Below are 20,515 nucleotides of genomic sequence, written 5' to 3' on the forward strand. Positions count from 1 at the left end.
TAGACAGTTTATTTCCAAACACAAAAAACTATAGTTGACATTGAAGAGATTATTGTAAATTATCTGAGCTGAATTTCATAAAAACACAAAAAACAAAACCAATCCCACCCCTCCATCTTCTATCTATCTATCTGGAGCCCAGACTGCCACAAATTAAAACAGAAATAGAAATACAGTTATTGTGGAAGAATTCATCATATCAATGATATCAAGTAGATTTTTAAAAACAGGATGTTGAATGTTTTAACATATTAATATGACATTATACGTTTGGAGTGATAGCCCAAATACTTTATGACTGATGAACCTTGACTAATCTGGACACAAGCCTGTCCAATCAGAATAATGCTGGCCAGGACATCCTCACTAGGTGTGTCAATCAGAGTTCTGATTTGAGTCTGGTTATAGGTCTAGAAACAGTGAAAGGTTGTAGCATAGTCCTTAGGAAGATTACCACTCCTCTCGACAAGGCACCTGCCTCAAAGGAGGTCATTATGGGTTCTTCAGGGAAGGAGAGACTCAATTCTTTATAAAGGACGAGTGTAACCTCCTGCTTTTATTCATCAAGGAATTTAGGGGTTCGAGAAGGGTGGTGACTAGAGTGTAGCACCTGCCTTGGGTGCAAAAGTTAAGTAGGCGCCGAAAATTCTGTAATGAAAATAAATAACATTTTAATGTAATATTTAAAAAATCAAAGTTCACGCAAAAAAACCTATAATGAACAAAATATCAAAATTTTTAATAAAGACAGAATCAGTATTACTGACTTTCTCCTTTTGCTTCAGACTCCAAAATGGCTCAGCATGGCACTAGGTTCAAGGTCGCCAGCTTCATTAAATCGTTCATATGCTCCCAAACCAATATTCAGGGTCCCACATCTTCCCAACCGATGCTCTAACTTGAAAATAAGAGATCCTGCTAGATTAGGAAATCAATGTGTGTTGTAATTCAGCCACCTGATAGGTCAGACTTCGGGTATGGTTTTCGAGATTTTAGCCCACTGGCTACAGAATAAGGGTTTCCTTTAGGGCAGTCGTGAAAGCTTGCAGGTTCCCCACAGAGACCTCAAGGTCTCTTTAAAGCCCTGACATTATTATTTCCTTTTCCTAAGTTCTCCAGAATACTTTGGAGCAACCAAGCAAGGCCATTTTACTCCTGTTTTCACCAAACTGCTCTACGGCAACAATTACTCGGTCACTTGGAGTCTTGTGTTTTCTAGGCACTTGATTGCCGGTGTCTAAGAGTCAATAACGTACAAAAATGTTTTGGCACTGCATGCCATGGCTCTCAGAGTCCCCTCACCACTGGAAATAGGGTCATTAATGACTTTAAATCAGATCAGAAAATGAATTCAACAGGACCCAGAATTAATTCCATTAACCCAGAGAACTCATCCTTAAGGTTCTATTGTTTTGGAACTACTCAATAACAAAGGACGTATCAGTCACAGTTCAATTAGAAAAACGAAATATGGACCATATAGAAAATAAAGGCTCTATTATAGGGAAAGACAGACAGTTGGGAAGGGGAGATAGACATAAAGTGAAGGAGGAACAGGACCCAGGAAGGATGAGCTGGAACCCATGTTGGGTTCTCACCACGCTCAGCTCCAATTTCAATGATGCAGGTCTACTGGCTATAAAATCAGTACGCTTCACCATGGAGAGGTACACAAACCTGACCAAGGATTCAGGAGGCAGAGGAGGTCTTCTGGGGGCTGCAGGAGCTCTGAGCACACCTGCTGCCCCACACCAGTAAGGCGAGTCAGCCGATCACGGCAATGCACGTGAGCCAGCCTTGTACCAACTTTACATCAACCTTCTGCGTGTCACATGGCTGCTGTTTCACTTCCACCTTCCAAATCCTGTGCTGATTTCTTCTGTGGCCAGTGCTGAGCTAGAACCATGCAGGACAGGGAAGTGCTGGAAACACACTTCACACAGCTGAGCTGACACAACACGAAGGCGTGCACACTGTGTCACAGGGAGCATTATCATCCCTGAACAATCTGAATTATGTGCTCTATACACACAGAATGTTCCTGTAAAAAACTGTATGAAGATTTACAAGAGTTGATTATCTCAGAGTTTACACACATGCATACCTAACACGCATACACATTCACAACCCTGAGCTTCATTTTGTAACGACTCTAGGTTAAAATGACAAATTAGCCAAGATTTAAACTTTAAGAGTCCAGCACTTACAAGCAGAAAAAGTCATCTCAATAATAACTTGATTTAAAAAGATAACTGGTCACTTAGGGGTTAAAAAAATTCGAATACTTCCTGTAAAAACCTACGAATTCAAACCTATACTTAGGTAAATTCATAATCATGGAAGATTTTATTGGTTTAAGTTAACTAATTCACAAATAAATAAAATACTCGCATAAAATTAGGAAAAAAAGATAAAAGAAGAACTGAAAACTTAAATGCAACCAATAGAGAGAAAATAATGTGGAGAAATTAATAATGAGGAAAAAATTAGCTTGATAAACGTACACAAGAGTTTTTTCAATATATTAGATTTATCTCTGATAAACCTAATTTGGAGGAAAGAAAATAAAAATTTATGTTAGAAAAAAAAAGTTTATGTTAGAAAAACAATCCATCTCAGAGAAGGGGATCTTAAAACCATAACAATGTATGCATCTCTAAGCCATTGTCAAAACTTTCCATTAAATAAATATTTTCTGGAAATACATGAATTGCTCCAATTGACCCAAAAGAAATAGGAAGTATTAATAGACTTATAATGGCAAAATATAGTTAAAATTACCAAATAATTACTTCCAAAGGGGAGCTCTAGGCATTTTATCGGCGAGTTTCCACACTAAAAGTATTGATTACCCCTTCTCCATCAGCACTTCTGGAGCCTAGACAGATGAAAATCTCTCGAATTAATTTTATTAAATTAAAAGGTCTCAGTTACACAAACTTGACACAGTACAAAAAAGAAAAGAAAAGAAAACCATGGACCAAGTTCACTTATGAATACAGGTATAAGAATCCTAAATCAAATACTATTGATTCCCATGGGGGTTGGGAAAGGATGGAAGTGTGATTTGGGGGCTTTCTCTCATCCTTCACTCTTTTTAAAAAATTTGTATTTTATATTGGTTAACAATTGATTAACAATATGGTGATAATTTCAGGTGTACAGCAAAGCTATTCATTTATGCATATACATGTATCTATTCTTTTTCAAATTCTTTTCCTACTTAGGTTGTTACATAATATTGAGCAGAGTTCCCTGCGCTATACAGTAGGTCCTTGTTCACTCTTGACTCTTAAAACAACTAGTAGACTCACGAAGAGGTGCTAAGGGGTTGAATCCCGGGAGCCTTATTTCTCTCAGTCTCCTGTTGGTGTGAATGTAGGTCCCACAACTACAAAATCGCCAGCAGTCACACTTAGTCAGGTGACTGCCCCTGTCCCAAGGGGTTATCTCCTATCTGACGCTGGGACAATTCAAAAACCTTAACTGAGATGAGCATACTTGGTGCTATCGACTGAAAATAGAATGCACAACCTAAAAGTTGAAAGTTATGTTTTATGCAGCAGACTTTCTGAGGACTTCAAGCCCAGGACACAGCACCTCAGATAACACTGAGAAAAGCGTCCAGAAGAGGAAGCAGGGGAGCCAGGATATATAGGAATTTTTGCAACAAAACACCAGGTAGTCAAAACATCAACAGATTACTGTTAATAAAAGAAAACCAAGTATCTCAGGGTAAGGAATTTAGTGCTTTTCAATGTAGGGGAAGATGCAAGAGTCTGGGCTCACTGAAACCATCCCTTTGATATGCACCTCAGCTATCTGGGGCCAGCATCCTGTGTTTTCTTTCTCACCCCGAATCTCCTCAGGTGCACCCTCAGGGTGACTGCAGCAGGGCTTGATGGTGGGCATCCTGTTTCCATCCTGAATTCCCTCAGGACTCAGCCTCGGAGGCTGTGATGTGATGGCTTGATGGTTGCAGCATCCTTTGTGTAGTGATACGCAGGCAGTATTTTAGTTCTCAGTGCCAGCTGGTGAAAGTGTGGGTGAGAGCAAACACCAAAATGTCATGAAGTATCACTGTTAGGGACAGACTTTGTTGGAGGACTCACGAGGATTGTACAAGTTCTGCATTCCACGCTGAGGCTGCAGCGTCCAAGGAGCTAAATGACAAACCAAGGGCACCCTCTCTCCACCCACTACTCCTTTTACAGTAGCAGCCCTGTATGGCCTTGTACAGGGGCATATTTACCATCAGAGGTAGGCACCAAGCTATCTATCCAAGTTTTGATGCCAGCTCTTCCGGGAATGGTCAACTGTTGGAACTTTACGGTTTAAGGCCATGGGGAGAGAGCACCCAGACCTTGGGAACTTGAGTCCTGGCCCCTGCCCCTCCCTCTGTGGCAGAGACATCTCCAGTCCTGGTGGGCTCCCAGCTAGACAACCTGAGCTTTCAGCCATCATTCATGGGTAATCCTACTCGTTTCTCAGAATTACTTTCCTTTTCCAGAATCACCTACCTATGTTTACCTGTTTATCTTTCCCAATAATCTTTAAACAACCTAGTTTTATATTTGGAAAATGCTAAGTACGGTCTGAAAATATTGATGTTATTTTGTCACTACCATTCCAATAGCTCTTATTTTTATATCAGGTTTTATTGCATGGACTAGAAATTCCAGAACAATGTTAGAGGATAATGGGGAAGCAGAGTAGCAGTGTTTTGTCTCTAATTTGAACTGGTATGCTCAAGCTTTTCCTTTTATTTGTTATGTACTTTAGCAGGTAAGTATGAGACTGGAAATTGTTTAAAAATATTCTTTGTGTCCAGAAACTATCCATTAGTTTGTTAAAGAATTTTCTTTAAATAAAAGAAAGTTTAAATTTTTCGATTGCTTTTTAAAACAGATACATTAAGTTGATTCTGCGTTACATGGTTTTCTTTTCCTGCTGATGTAAGTGTAGAGAAGCAAAACTGCACATTCATGTTTAAAGCAGACGTCATGCTTGTATTCTAAACAGTTAAAGGAAGAGGAGGCAGGACCCCTTTCAGATCAAAGCCTCGCTGCGCGACCAGCGGTGCCCTGGGCACATCTCTGGGATGCTGACATCGCCGGGAGCCACGTGCGGCCTCCCACTGATCCTTGGCTTGTACGGTCCCCCATAAAGCCTGTTCCTTAAATTTCACAACATTGTGGCAATTTCCCTCACTCACCTTGCCACAGTAATAAAAGGAGACGTCCCTAATTTAAGGCTACAGTTATTAAAAACAATATCGGATGGGTGCTAGAATAGACGGATGACTGGATCAAAATGTTACCAAGTCCAAGCTCGCTCTGCTCGCCGCACAACAGGCCAATGAATTGGAGACAAGGCGTTGAGGCAGGGAATATGACTTTATTTGGAAAGCCGGCAGACCGAGAAGATGGTGGACTAGTGTCTCCGATAAACCATCTTATCGGGGTTTGGATGCCAGTTTCTTTTATAGCACAGAGAAGGGGAAGGGGTGAGGAAGTAAAGTAAAAAGGCCATAAGTTTTGTAAATTCCCCTGGAATGGCCAGCCTCGGGCAGGGCGTGTGTTAATTTCTTCTTTCTTGCAGCCATGCACAGGTGGACAGGGTCCGGAGGTTGCCCTGAACAAAGGCACTTTGGTTTAACCTTCAGGCAGAGGGGCAGGGTTCTTCGAGGCAGGCCATTGTGTACAGACAGCATTCTCTTAGTTAACAAAAGCAACGGGAAGCAAAAGTTAAAGTAAAAGAAACAGATCCAACATGGAGTCAGATTTGACTCCTCCCTGTTACAAAAATATAACATTGTGGGGCTTCCCTGGTGGCACAGTGGTTGAGAGTCCGCCTGCCGATGCAGGGGACATGGGTTCGTGCCCCGGTCCGGGAAGATCCCACATGCTGCGCCCGTGAGCCATGGCCTTTGAGCCTGCGCGTCGGGAGCCTGTGCTCCGCAAACGGGAGAGGCCACAGCAGTGAGAGGCCCGCATACCGCAAAAAGTAAAAAAAAAAACCATAAAATTCTGAAACAGATCCTAGAATAGAGAACCAGTGTATAGAATATGATGACGGTAGTATCACTAATCATCAGGAAAAGGAGGAATTGTTTTATAAATGGTCCTAAGAAGCGAGAAAAATGAATTATTGGGCAAAATAATTTTGAAATATTTTATTGTCCATTCATTCACTGAAATAAGAAGAGCTAGATCAATGAGTTAAATGAGAAATGTAAAAATCATATAAAAGGGAGAAAATATAATGTCTATAGTATAGGGAGTGTTTTTTTATTAGCTAAGACAAATGAAGACACCACCCAAAAAAAACCCATAATGAAATTAACTACATAAAAATGTTTGCCTCAAATAGAGCAAAGAAGCCCCACAAACCAATAAAAACGTGTTAATATTCCACAAGGTAACTGGAAAAAGGATATGTATTATTAATATAAAAATCCAAAAGTAGAATAGGTTAAAGACAATAGAAGTTTCTTTCTTGAATAACAGCCCTGAAGTTAGTCGTCCAGCAGGTTGAGGCTCTGAGACCAAGGTTACTTCCAGATTGCTGTCCCTCCCCAGTCACGAGGCATTTTCCCAGTCTGCATGGCTGGATGGGCTGTGGATGTATCGGTTTAGCGAGCAGGAAGAGGACATCTCCTCCTCTGCCTGTGAGGTGAGAGCTGCACACATTGCATCACTGAGAATTTAGATACAACAGCACACGCAGCAAAGGGAGACGGGGAATTGCAGCGCTGAGCTGTGTGGCCTTGTGCCCAGCATCACTGTTCCGATGACAGGGGAGAACAGCAATCTCTGCATTCACTACGGAGGAATACACCTTGTCAGTAAGCATGGGGGAAAGCAGAAAGCCTCATTACCAACCGGAGAAGCACGAATTAAAACTTACATGAGATAACATGCATCAAGTAAGCAAAGGTTCTTTAACATAATAATGCTGTTTATTTATGAATGTGAGATGTGACACTCTGATACACCGCCTTGAAAGCAATTTAGCAATTTAACCAAGACCCTTAAAATATTCATACCTTGAAGAAATAGGCAAACATATCCGTATCAGTGGATGATATAGAGAATTCAAAACTAGAACCACGCATGAGAATTATATTACTAAATGCTAACTTTTATTGAAGGTCTACTATGAACCAGGATTATTGCTATGTACTCTACATGTATTACCTAATTCTGAAACCAGGCTATGAGATACTACTATAGTATCCCATTTTACCGATGTGCATATAGGCTCAGAGAGGTTAAGTAACTTGCCTGAAATCACAGAGCTAGTGGATAGTTGAATTGTGATTCAAATCCACGTCTTTCTAACATCAGAACCCTCGCTGTTGGTAAGTTAACATTTTACATTATTACAGAAAAGGGTGGGTTTTCAATGCACAGTGTTAGGAAAAACAGGCATTTCCTTTAGGGTAAAATTATCTCTTAGACCAATGATTTGTAATCATTTTCAGTTCATGAACAACTTAAAGAATCTGATGAGAGACATTGATCCTTTTCACACACACACACCCCACAAACACACACACATATATACAAATAGTTGTATATATATGCACAGTTCTAAGCAGTTCTGATGGATTTTGGAGCCAAGAAGCTATGAACTTGAAAAGAACCCCTATCAGATGCCAATATAAATTCCAGATGCATTGAAACTTTAAATCTAAAAATTAAACATAAGAATAGCCTGTGTGTGAATAAGGAGATAAGGCACCAAATCTCCAGCCTTGGTTCCTTAATCCGGAAAAAAATGAGGATAATAATATTTACCACAAAGCCTTGTTGTGAAGATTAAAAGAGAAAATACACAAAATATTTAACACAGTGTCTGGTATATAGAACTTATTTGGTAAAATTTAATTATCTGTGTCTCTTCTTACAAACATGCATATATGTACTATATACATGACATATGAATATGTATGTATTCTGTAAATATTTCCAAATAGACATATGCGTTTATGAAAATATCCTCTTAAATTTGGAGTTAATAATGAATGTATAATCATAACACCAAAGCAGACACCATAGGGAAAAAGATGAGTAGATGTAATTATTTTATTTATTTATTATTAATTAATTTATTTATTTAAATTATTAAAATTCTTTACTTTTGTAGATGAAATAAGGATACATTTTCTTGAATTTCTTGATTAATATTACTAATCAACTATGTAATCGATGTAATTATTTTTAAATGTAAATTTTGTTGTTATAAACTTCATACACCCATGCATCTACTTTTCTCATTTAACAAATACTTATTGAGCATTGATTATGTTCCGGGCCCTGTTCTAGGTACTGGGGACATGAAGGTCAACAAAACAAACCCAGGTCGGTGTGGGATTGACAGGCAGTGGATGGCTGAGCCCAGGGCCTGCCGTGTGCCCTGTGAACGCAGTAGGGATGCCTCCTGATTCAACCTCGGCACTTTACAGATGAGGGTAGAGGACATCTTGTGGGGTTTGTCCCTCGAGGCTGCCGAGGGGGCAGTTCACGACAGGGAGGGTGGCAGAGGGAATTGGGAAACAGGGGACACAGTGGGAAGCGTGCAAAATGGGACAGGTGGGAGCCAAGGAGAGGGTGGACGCTGACTGTTGAGTCTGTACTGTGCGCGCACAGTTTGTGGTAGGCGGGGCCCAGCTTCAGATGCGCAAGCTTCCTGGAGGAGGTTTGCAGGCCAGGACTGTTGGGAGGAGAGAGGTTTGGGGTTAGAATAGAGCAATCTAGTCCTGGATAATAAACTCAGATTTCAGACTGGAATGTGCTCGGGACAGTGTAATTTACTCGTTACAGAAATAGTGCCTGTGGAAGAAGATGGGAAAAGCTTTACGTGAGCCTTAATGAGTTTGGTTATATAGGAGTTTGATTTCCATCTCATGAATGATAAACAGCCCTCAATATGCTAATTCCAGCTTCCCTTTTAATTGCTCTTGCCCGTCCTGCAAAGGAAATAACCAAGAAAAATATGGGAAATGCCATCTCCCTGTTAGAATGAAACACCTCTTGGATGGCACAATATTTCTGCTCCAAGGTTTAGAAGTTTACTGTCTCTGCCTCATTGGTTTTTCTATTCAGACAATTCCTCCCCCATAATCTAATCAATGTTAAAGTGAAACACGACTTTAATTGAACAACGCATAATAAGATTTGTTAAGTTTGAAGTCGAATAATATGACTAAGATCGAAACAGAAGCAAACTGAGAAATTATTTCTCTGTATTTCCTATAGTTACATATCTTTACTGATAATTTTTTTTAACATTTTGAACATTTTTTTTTCCCTTTGGATCAACTAGAGTTCCTTTTATTTTTGAACTTTTTTTAAAATTGAAGTATAGTCAATTCACTATTGTGAATTGTGTTGTGTTAGTTTCAGGTGTACAGCAAAGTGATTCATTTATACATATACCTATTCTTTTTCAGATCCTTTCCCATTATAGGTTATTCCAATATATTGAATATAGTTCCCTATGCTATACAGTAGGTCCCTGTCGTTTATCTATTTTATATATAGTCGTGTGTATCTGTTACTCCCAAACTCCTAATTTATCTCCCTTCCTCCCCCCCCCCCCCCCCGCCACCGCTTTCCCCTTTGGTAACCGTAAGTTTGTTTTCTATGTCTGTGAGTCTTCTTCTGTTTTGTAAATAAGTGCATTTGTCTTTATTGATAATTTTTACTGTGGTATCTTTTAAAAGAAAGATATTCAATGTGTACAAGGGATAGATTAACTTCATCATGTCACTGGGGAAGGCAATTTAGATGGAGAGACAGGAAATCACTAGGTCTTACTTATTTTTTATTTCCCCAGTATTTGTCCTTTTCTCTTTGCCCCAGTTCTCCTACCCAAGGTCAAATTGAACTCCCGAGCCTGCTGTCTATTCAAGTCTTCGTGATCCACCTCCACCCTTCTTGCCGGTCACGTTGCCCGCACTTAATTCACCTGGACTAGTCGTGTGCTCATGGAATACTTGTAGCTCCTCAAACAGGATTTGCTCTGCTATCCTGTATGTCTCTGCGCACAGTTTCTTCTACCTGAAAGTCTCACCTACCTTCTCTCTGTCCGTCTCATAGGGTAAAAATTAAGAAGATGCTAGTTTTGGAGCTCGATGGTCTTTATTCAAATCCCTGGGCTGCCACTGCCGAGCTGCGTAAGCTTAGGCGTGTTCATCTCTGTGAATGTCATTTTCCTCATCTGAAATTGGAAGAATAATAGGATTCATTTCATGGAATTGTTATGAAAGTTAAATTAGACAATGTGTGTGATTGGCCCGGTGCAAAATGCATTCCAAATACCCAATACTGTTTTCGCCATTAGTATGAATACAATTTTTATTGCCATTTTTAAAAATTAATTTTTATTGGAGGATAGTTGATCTACAACGTTGTGTTAATTTCTGCTGTACAGTAAACTGAATCAGTTATACATATACATACATCCCCACTTCTTTAGATTCTTTTCCCGTTTCCCATAGGTCATTAGACCCATAGGTCATTACAGAGTATTGAGTAGAGTTCCCTGTGCTATACAGTAGGTCCTTATTAGTTACCTATTTTATATATAGTAGTGTGAATATGTCAATCCCAATCTCCCAATTTATTGCCATTTATCGATGACGATTCTGTTTCTCCTCTCCGTGTAGCAATCTTGTTTCCTAGGGGCCAGGGGTAATAGATTCAGGAGGAAGGGTGGTAAGACATATTTCGAAGGTGGGTTCATCGATGCCCTGTCTAGTCCCTGTGGCAGCCCAGGAAGTCCTAGAGATGTAGGCAGTGGGGATGGCAGCTGATTTCATTTTCCTGTCTTTCCTAGCACTTCTCTCTACGACCAAGCCAGGACTTGGGTCCCCATGCTTCTCCTGAATACAAAGAAGCAGCATTCTGCGGTGAGGGGAAAGCTTCCAGACTGAAGGTAGGGAAGTCTGACCTCCACCTTTAACTCATCCAATAATCGGGTGATATCCTTGGACAAATGACTTCACCTCCCTGGGACCAGCTCCTGATTTATTAAAAAAAACAAGAGGGTTACCTTATGTGATCTCTAAGTATATTTCCAACTCTGGGGTTCTGTGGTTCTAAATGGGGAAACTCACTGTGTATTTGCTGTCTGCAGACTCAGGAGGCGTCGTGGGGTGTGCTGAGTCAGGCCCGCTCCATCTGGGGATATGGTGAGGCCACTTGGTGTCACTTCTGCCTGGCAGAGGACAGGGGCTTCAGAGTCTGTGGGAGAGAAGTGGAGCGCCCCCAAGCTTTCCGTGTGTGTGTGTGTGTGTGTGTGTGTATGTGTATACACATATATAATATACATGTTTTAAAATGAAGCTTGATACCATGTAACCAAGATTGAATATTTATCCTCTCATAGAAGTTTCCAGACTCTAAAAAAAGAAAAGAAGATGGTGTATACAGGAGAATGCCAATATCTTTGACATTTGATTCAGTTTTTATTTTACTCTCCATCCACTTAGCAGTCCCTTCTCAGAAGAAGCAATGCAGATGTTTGATCACGCTATTTAAGACACAAGGAGTCAAGACAAACAAACAAAAACATATAAGACTAACAAACAACTTCTACAAACACTTCCAACAGGCCAGTAAACTACCTTCCTTCAAGGGTGCAGAAGCTTTCGGAAGCATGAATTTCCTATCAGAGTTCCTTGATGTAGGTTTTCTTGGTTCTAACAAAGAAGAGTGAAAAACCAAAAATAGAAACCACTCTGAAGAGAGTCGGGGGCCCTAAGCGCAGGTCCCCTTGTAAGACACCTTTATTAACACTAAGAATCCTCCAAGGTCCCTCCCCTACAGCAATGACGCACACTTTTGAAAGTCTCACCACAGTGGGGAGACTTCTGTAGATTTCGTTCCGCACTTCTTAGAGTTTACAGAAACTACACAAGTAGCTTCCACTGTATGTATCAAGCAAAAAGTAATTGAAAACAGCAGGTAGTGGTGCCTTAGTCACTGGAAAAAGTTGGTTTGCCAATTGATCCATGGAGTGCTGAGGTTGGGAAGTCCCATTATATAGCTCCTGGGTGGTATTCAGGTTCAGTAAATCCCCTGCGTGTCTGGGTAACTGGATTCCTAAATCTTAAGACTATTTTCATCTGCTAACGAAAGAACTGAAGTAGAATGGAATCAACTTAGAAAATGCGTTTTGCTTCTAAATATTTTCTGAATTGAAGATTATCCATGTGACTTTGGAAGGTCTTATTTAGCTGTACATTGGGAAAAAAAATCCTCTTTCTGTCTTAGGTAGTAAGATTCAAAACAAAATGCAACATAACAAAGTGTAGCAATAAGATCCACAGAAACACAGTTGGAGTAGCATATGTCACAGAATTTCCAGGCCAGTCCTGTTTCCAACTACAGTTTTGGATACTGAGGTCTCACCAGTTCTTAGAATGTCCAAGAAATTCTAATATAACAGCATCTAGACTGTTGGCTTTAGGCTGCCTCTTACATACAAATATGGTACTCAAATTCCTTGTTTAACCTTTTTCCCTGATGTGAGATTCAGAAAAATATGGTCACCACAATGGGAGACCAAGAAAGTAACTTTGGCCAGTCCCCTAAAAGTACTGATGAGGGGAATTAAACCTTAGCCCTTATGGGTTTTAGGGAACTACTTAAAGGTGAACCAGGGGAGAGGCAAAAACTGACTAAAGAGATCGAAAGCTGATTCTAAGCAGCAAAGCTGAAAGTCTTTGGGATATTTAATCTAGAAAAGAGAATATTTTAAAAGATGTCTAATAATTTCCACAAACAAATATTACTGATAATGAAACCTGTAATTTTGATTATTAACTTGATGTTTAGTTAGAAACATTAACACAGTAATGGTTTTGTGCAAATTCATATACATGCTTTCAAGCTGGACCTTGTATGACTATCCACCTACCATAAGGTGGAGGGATAGGATCTCTGACTCTGGAACAGAGATAGATGTACGTGCTCTTCAGACGCTGGATTCCAGCTTTACAGACAAGATGTTAATTACACAAGCAGTGGGTCTCCATTCACATGTAAGTATAGGGAAATGTGTTATGGGATTCACTACAGCAGAGAAAATCAACGTTAAGCATTAAGATGAAATTCTTGGCCATAACAACAGCAAAATGCAATTCCAAATGTGATGAGGGATTTCTCATAGAGTACATAATTGCCCATCACACAGGAGGAGGGAGCAAATCGTTCTGAGCGTCACCTTTGACCTTATGCAGCTGTGATATTTTGCGGAAGAATGAATACAACCTGGGACCAAGTTCACTTAACAAACAGCAGCTCTTGATCACATTGCCTTGTTATCTGTGGCTGATTTTGTGGAGAAAGGACAATTAGAACCAAACTCAAGAGAAAAGCATCCTGGGAGAAATATAGACCCAAGGGGCTGAAGAAAACCAGGCTCCCCTCCATCAGAGGAATTTGAAGAAAAATTACTAAGAGCCCAGTCCAATCTGAAGAGCCCATCTCATTATGGCTGTGGACCAATATTGACAATCTCGTGCCAGAAATGCTGGTGGGAGCACATTTCAGTCTATGTACACTCTGCATGTTAAACATAAACAGTGCTTTAAGCAAGGTTACTAACCTCAGGTGGGATGTGCATTTTCTTAAAAAAGATGCATGTTGAACTTAAATGCAATTACTGATTGTTTTTCCCTTCAAATCCGGCTTTCTTACTTCTGATTTTGGAAAGTTCTCCCCAGCCTCCGCCCCAAAGCCTGCTGCATACTTCTTATGGCTCACAGCTTTCTAAGTCTCTTAAGACTTATGACTTAGGGCCGGGCCTGGGGTGTTCTTACTTCCTGCTGTTGGTACTGCTGCCCACAGATCTGCCTTTACAAAGGGACAGATCCCCAGGACCTTGCACCTCTTGCCCTGGGGCTGAGGGTGCTTTGCAAACAGCTATTGCAGTCTGCTTACCCATTAGCCCTTTAAACCGTACAATAAACTGAACAAAGAATAAGAGATTCAAAGAGCTTCTTTAATTTCAGTAAACCTCTTTACAGATACAGGTATGGGAACTTTTCAGAAGCTTTTGGGAAAGAAGACTAGAATCTAACTTCAGTAACTGTGTCAGGAGAAAGATACGGTGATACCTCTACTGCAGACCCATTGGCTGTGACCACTGCTTTGCCTAATACCTGTGCTACTTACTGAGGAAATGAAACCCCTCTGGACCTTCCTTTTCTGTCCCCTCTGGCTCCTCTGTCTGGGTCCTCTGCCCTCTTCCCCACCTTGACACACACAAATCTGACTGGCCTTCCAGACTTGCTGGGCAGCCACCCCTTCCCCAGCTCTCCCAGTTAGAAGTCCTGACTGGTCCTTTGAATTCCAGCAGCTCTCTAGCTGGATCTTTCTGTCTGGCTTTAGAATTAGTGTTTGTCATGACTTCCCTTGGAGACGGTTCACTCCTTAAGGCTCTGGTCTGGATTCTGTTTGATTCATTTTGTACCTTCTCAGTTTCCCAGTGCACCATGAAATATTTGTTATGCAAATTAATATGCCTGTGATATTCTTCTTGTGGATGGCCTTAAAATAAACTATTGGGGAAAAGCAAAATGACAAACAAAGCATCTGGGACTTCCCTGGTGGCGCAGTGGTTAAGAATCTGCCTGCCAATGCAGGGGACATGGGTTTGAGCCCCGGTCCGGGAAGATCTCACGCGCCACGGAGCAACTAAGCCCGTGCGCCACAACTACTGAGGCTGTGTGCCACAACTACTGAAGCCTGTGCGCCTAGAGCCTGTGCTCTGCAACAAGAGAAGCCACCGCAATGAGAAGCCCGTGCACCACAACGAAGAGTAGCTCCCGCTCGCCGCAACTAGAGAAAGCCCACGTGCAGCAACGAAGATCCAACATAGTCAAAAATAAATAAATTAAATTGAAAAAATAATAAAAACAAAGCATCTCACACTAGCAGGGGCCCCATTTGCCCAGAGGATGTTTTGTTTTCTCTTGTTTAGAAGATTTATTGCAGCTTAAGAGCCAGGGTATGTTTTCTTTCCTGGGTAAGTTATATGTGTGGTTCCTGCAGCAACAGCTCCACTAGATGTTGACTTACTGCTGAGAGCAGGTGAGGAGGATGGGGGACAAGCCCAGAGGAATGTCACAGGTGGGTTTCCAGACACCTGCCACCTGCCCCATGGGGGGCAATGTGCCCACCAAAGGCCGTGATCACCAGTCGAACCACACGGAAGAGTGCTGATTTCGGTCCAATAACACTCTAGGACTCAAAGTGGAAACATGAACCAGAAACTCATGTTGTTTAAAAACATCAGCTCCATGGGAGTTCCCTGGTGGCCTAGTGGTTAGGATTCTGGGTTTTCACTTCTGGGGCCTGGGTTCAATCCCTGGTCTGGGAACTAAGACCCTGCAAGCTATGTGGCCAAAGAAGAAAAAAAAAAGGAAACATTGGCACCATGTCTTTTTTTTCTTTTTTTTGCAGTACACGGGCTTCTCACTGTTGTGGCCTCTCCCGTTGCAGAGCACAGGCTCCGGACGCACAGGCCCAGCGGCCATGGCTCACGGGTCCAGCCGCTCCGCGGTACGTGGGATCTTCCTGGACCGGGGCACGAACCCGTGTCCCCTGCATCGGCAGGCGGACTCTCAACCACTGCGCTACCAGGGAAGGCCAGCACCGTATCTTATAAATGATGAAGCCCCTCAGTACAGGCCCTTTTCATTCAAATCACTTCACATCAAACAGTAAATACAAAAGAACTTGGCACAAACAAGAAGACAGAACAGATCTGTATAGGAAGGAGTGCGAGAAAAATTACCAAAAAAAAAAAAAAAGGAAAAGGGACTTCAAGCTATGGCTGGAGCCTGAGATTTGCTTCCACCCGGACTCACTCCTCAGGGCCCTTCCTCCCACTTATTGTTTGTTTCTGGAAGTGATGCTTCATGAAAACAAGGTTCTATTTTATTATAATCTGTGATTCAGGGTGTAGATTGGACCACTTTTTATATCCGGGGTGTAGTTTCCCATCTAGGAAGTGGACTAGTAAAATCTGCTGTTTACCAATGTCACAGAGGTAAGAAGGTGGCCTCCAGCTCTATGTGAAAAGGACAGGAGCTCTTCCAGGCTTCAGGGTGCCTGTTAGTGAGTTACTTAAGAGTCCTTAATGGCATCCTGGCAACCTGATTGCTTTCGAAAATAGGAAATGCACTCTAGAGAAAATCCTTCTCATTCTCTCTTAGTGGGGAGAAAACATTCCTCTAAAAAGTTCAGTTTCAGCATGAGATTTACCACGTGCTTCCCCCGGCTGAAGGTCGCTCTAGTGATTCATTAGGTGCATTAAGTGAATGTCTTACTTGCAAATGATGCACAGTGGCTGAGGTCAAAACGTCCTGTTTGCATGAGTTAATTTGCTGCAGGTTAACAGTTAAGTCATTAGAAAACTAAAAATAGAACTACCATAGCCCCAGCAATCCCACTACTGGGCATATACCCAGAGAAAACCATAATTCAGAAAGACACATGCACCTCAATGTTCACTGCAGCACTATTTACAATAGCCAGGACATGGAAGCAACCTAAATGGCCATGGACAGAGGAATGGATAAAGAAGATGTGGTGCATATATACAATGGAATATTACTCAGCCATAAAAAGAAACGAAATTGAGTTATTTGTAGTGAGGTGGATGGACCTAGAGATCGTCATACAGAGTGAAGTAAGTCAGAAAGAGAAAAACAAATATTGTATATTAACACATCTATGTGGAATCTGAAAAAATTGCTATAGACGATCTTATTTACAAAGCAGAAATAGAGACACAGACGTAGAGAATGAACGTATGATACCAAGGGGGAAAGGTGGAGCTGGGATGAATTGGGACATGGGGACTGACATATATACACTATTGATACTATGTATAAAATAGATAACTAATGAGAACCTATTGTATAGCACAGGAAATTCTACTCAGCGCTCTGTGGTGACCTAAATGAAAAGGAAATCCAAAAAAGAGGGGATATATGTACACATACAATTGATTCACTTTGCTGTAAAGTAGAAACTAACACAACATTGTAAAGCTCCAATTAATACTCCAAAAAAAAAAAAAAAAGACAGAAAATTAATGCCCACTAAGAGAACTGAAAGAGGAGGTCCTGCTTCCCAAAAGGTCAGTTTACTTCTGGGAGTCTAAATTGTACACTGGGGAAACTCCCAATCTTGGAGCTATTGGAAACACTGTGGATTTCATGCTTTCTGCTTCAGCATTGCTTCTCCCAAGAAGGCACAGTGGGTGATGCTGAGGCTGGGTGATGTGAAGGCAGAATGAACACCAACTGGCAATATGGCATTTCTGCAACAATTATGATAACCCATTTGTCTGTCAAAGTGCCTTCTGTTGGTTTTAGATCATTAACTTTAACTGTAGCGACGTGTTCCCAGTTATGAAACTAGTAGGACTGAAGAACATTCCACTGCAAAAATGCTCTAGGTTCATGAGGTTCCCGCCTGATAGGAAAGCTCCAATCCTAATAACCCAGTCTCAGGGCTTCCAACTACCAAGAGGGCTGGAGGGAAGACTGGGAAACCCACAATTAATAAAACGGAAGTTGAACAAGAACTCTGCACCCAGATATTGCCAGACTAAGCCCCAAAGTCAGCAATGTCCAGTTGCCTTTGCTGGAGAATTAAAAAGCAAAAAGAAACCTCAAAGAGGAACCCTGAACACACACACTTCCTCGTACTCGGTTCCCATCCCAAACTGGCAATTCTCCCCAGAATTTTTTCAAAAGCGAGATTGGTGAGGGTTAAGCCAAGCTTTTAACAAAGGCACTTCCTACCTGGTTTTGGTTGACATTGTTACAAAAACATACAGGGATGGTATGTGGCAGACTGGCAATACATGTTTAATAATCAGCTCACCAAAGAACAGTCTGGATAATTGTTAAATACTTCATTACCTAATAGAGGACAGTCTGGGGGTGTAACTCTATCTTTGCCTGTATGGAGAAGGGAACTAGACATTTACAGTAATGGACAAGGTAGGCAGATTAAATGACAATGCAATTTAATACTTTTTTTTTTTTTTTTTGCGGTACGCGGGCCTCTCACTGTTGTGGCCTCTCCCGTTGCGGAGCACAGGCCCCGGACGCGCAGGCTCAGTGGCCATGGCTCACGGGCCCAGCCGCTCCACGGCACGTGGGATCTTCCCGGACCGGGGCATGAACCCGTGTCCCCTGCATCGGCAGGCCACCAGGGAAGCCCCAATTTAATACTTTTTTTTCTTAAATTATGCAACAATATAAAGTGTTAGTGTTAGAGGTTCTTCCCCTGTTCTTGAACTTCTGCCTTCCAACTTCCTAGAACAGAAAAATACAGATGGGGGAGGGACAGCACGATGTGAAAAGAGGTCTGTGATTCTGAAGACCCTGCTTCCCCTCTAACTGGCTCTGTGTCTATTGATAACGCAAATAGCCTCTCTGAACTGCAGTTTTTCCATCTTAAAAAACCTCACAGGGATTAATTAGATGAGGTAATCTAAATCCTTTCTGGTCCTTTTTGTAAATTTCTCCAAGCACTGTCTTTAAAAACAATGATGGAGAAGCAAACAGGCAGGTTCTCAGACAGAAACCAATTCCTCATCCTAAATTCTCCTTTCTCAAATCACACCTTACTTGACTACTTTGCTATTTGATTCAGGAACAGAGGTTCTAACCTGTGATTTCAGGAACAGTGGTTCTAACCTGTGATTTCAGGATCAGCTAAGAGTTTTTAAAGGAGCATGGGGTAAAAAGAGGCTGTGCTGAGAATGACCTCACCTTAGGAGATGGTGGTTTAAGAAATCACTCTCACTTGAGCAACTGAGTAAATGCTTTAAAATTTTTTTCCTAGAAATATCTTGTTAGCTTCCTGGTAAAACAAGAAGAGGCACTAAAAGCCTATAGAGAAGAAACGAGGGAAAATTTTGTCAGGGAGCTTAGTCTTACGGTTGAGGGTTAGTTTTGAATCTACCCGATGGCTTCAGGAGAATAGACTTCTAGCCTGGAGTTATTCAGGGAGTTAATAATTTAGCTTTTTAATCTCATCTCTGCCAGCAAAATGAGGAGGTCAGTTCCAGACTGGGAGCCTAGGGATAGCAGAGTTATTTTATCTGAGATGGATGATACCAGGAGGGAATGAGCCTGATTTGTTTGTACATTATGTGCCTTGGTCAAGTTTTGTAGTTTTCTCCACGTAGATCCTTCATATTTCCTAAGACGATTTAGGTCTTTTATAGGTTGCTGCTATCAATGACATCTATTTAGGTATTTGAATGATTTCTTTGTTCTCAGCTGTATTTGCCTCTGCTACTGGATCGGCAGACAGAGACAAGAAGAAAATCATAACAAAGAAAATCCCGTCTTTTAGCCTCTTCATAATGTGTTATTTCTTCTTAAATTTCTTTTAACAAAATTTTCATTCTTGATGCTATGTATTTGTTTTTCTCTCTCTTCATTAATAAGTCTTTAAAACTTGTGAATGTTATACTTTTAAAAGTTAATGGAAAGTCTTTTTTCATATTTAAAAAATTCGTAAGTTATTCTTTTGGATACTCATTGATTTTCTTGCTAACCAACACGTACAGTGACACTCCTTGACTGCCGTGTCCATGATCTAAATCTGATTCATAGAGGGAAATGGAAAGAGAAGAGTTCTTGAATATCTACAAAATTTCTTCAGGAGCTGGCTGGGATGGTGAATAGAATGGGGGTAAATATGGATAAGTAAACAGGTAAATCGTGGTTTAAGCTAACATAGCTTTGGGTCCCAAGTTCCCGTCTATGGACAAGATGCCACCTGTAGTGAAATTCCCTCAGCACCATTGCAAAATGAGAATAAGGATATTACTGCGAGTTTTTAATACATTTAGATGTTTTTGAGTTAAAGCACTGTCCTTTTCCTGTAACTTTTGTGTTAAAAAGTCCTTTTTTATGAACTCATGATGATAATAGATGACAGGTTTCTCTTCCTTTCATGTTATTTTGGGAATAAAAATTGAACAACCCAATGTTCATTGTCGGATTATTTTTTGAAATTTCACTCAGGTATAATCCAGAATCTGAGAACCACAGCCACAGACATAGGGAGTTACGCGGGTTTATGCAACGCGTTTTCATCTATGGTAGACGTAAAGGGATACTGTATCAGACTCCTGCGTCTGCTTCAACAAATTACCATAAACTTGGTAGCTTAAACAGAAATGTATTCTTTTGTAGTTCTGCAGGCCAGAAGTCTGAGATGGAGGTGCCCTCCCGGCCACGCTCCCTCCAGGGCCCTGGGGGAGGACTGTCGCTTGCTTCTCCCAGCTTCTGGGGGTCGCGGTTCCTGGGCTTCCTCTGTGTTCTTCATCCTCTGCCTCCGTCCTCACGCCACTGCTTCTTCCATGTGTCTCTCGGGGTCCAATCTCCCTCTTTCTTATCAGGCTAATCTTTCTGTGTCTAATCTCCACTCTCTCATACAGATACTTTCCATGATCTCCCTTG

Source organism: Phocoena phocoena, chromosome 16, assembly GCF_963924675.1.
Source record: "Phocoena phocoena chromosome 16, mPhoPho1.1, whole genome shotgun sequence".
Classification (NCBI taxonomy): Eukaryota; Metazoa; Chordata; class Mammalia; order Artiodactyla; family Phocoenidae; genus Phocoena; species Phocoena phocoena.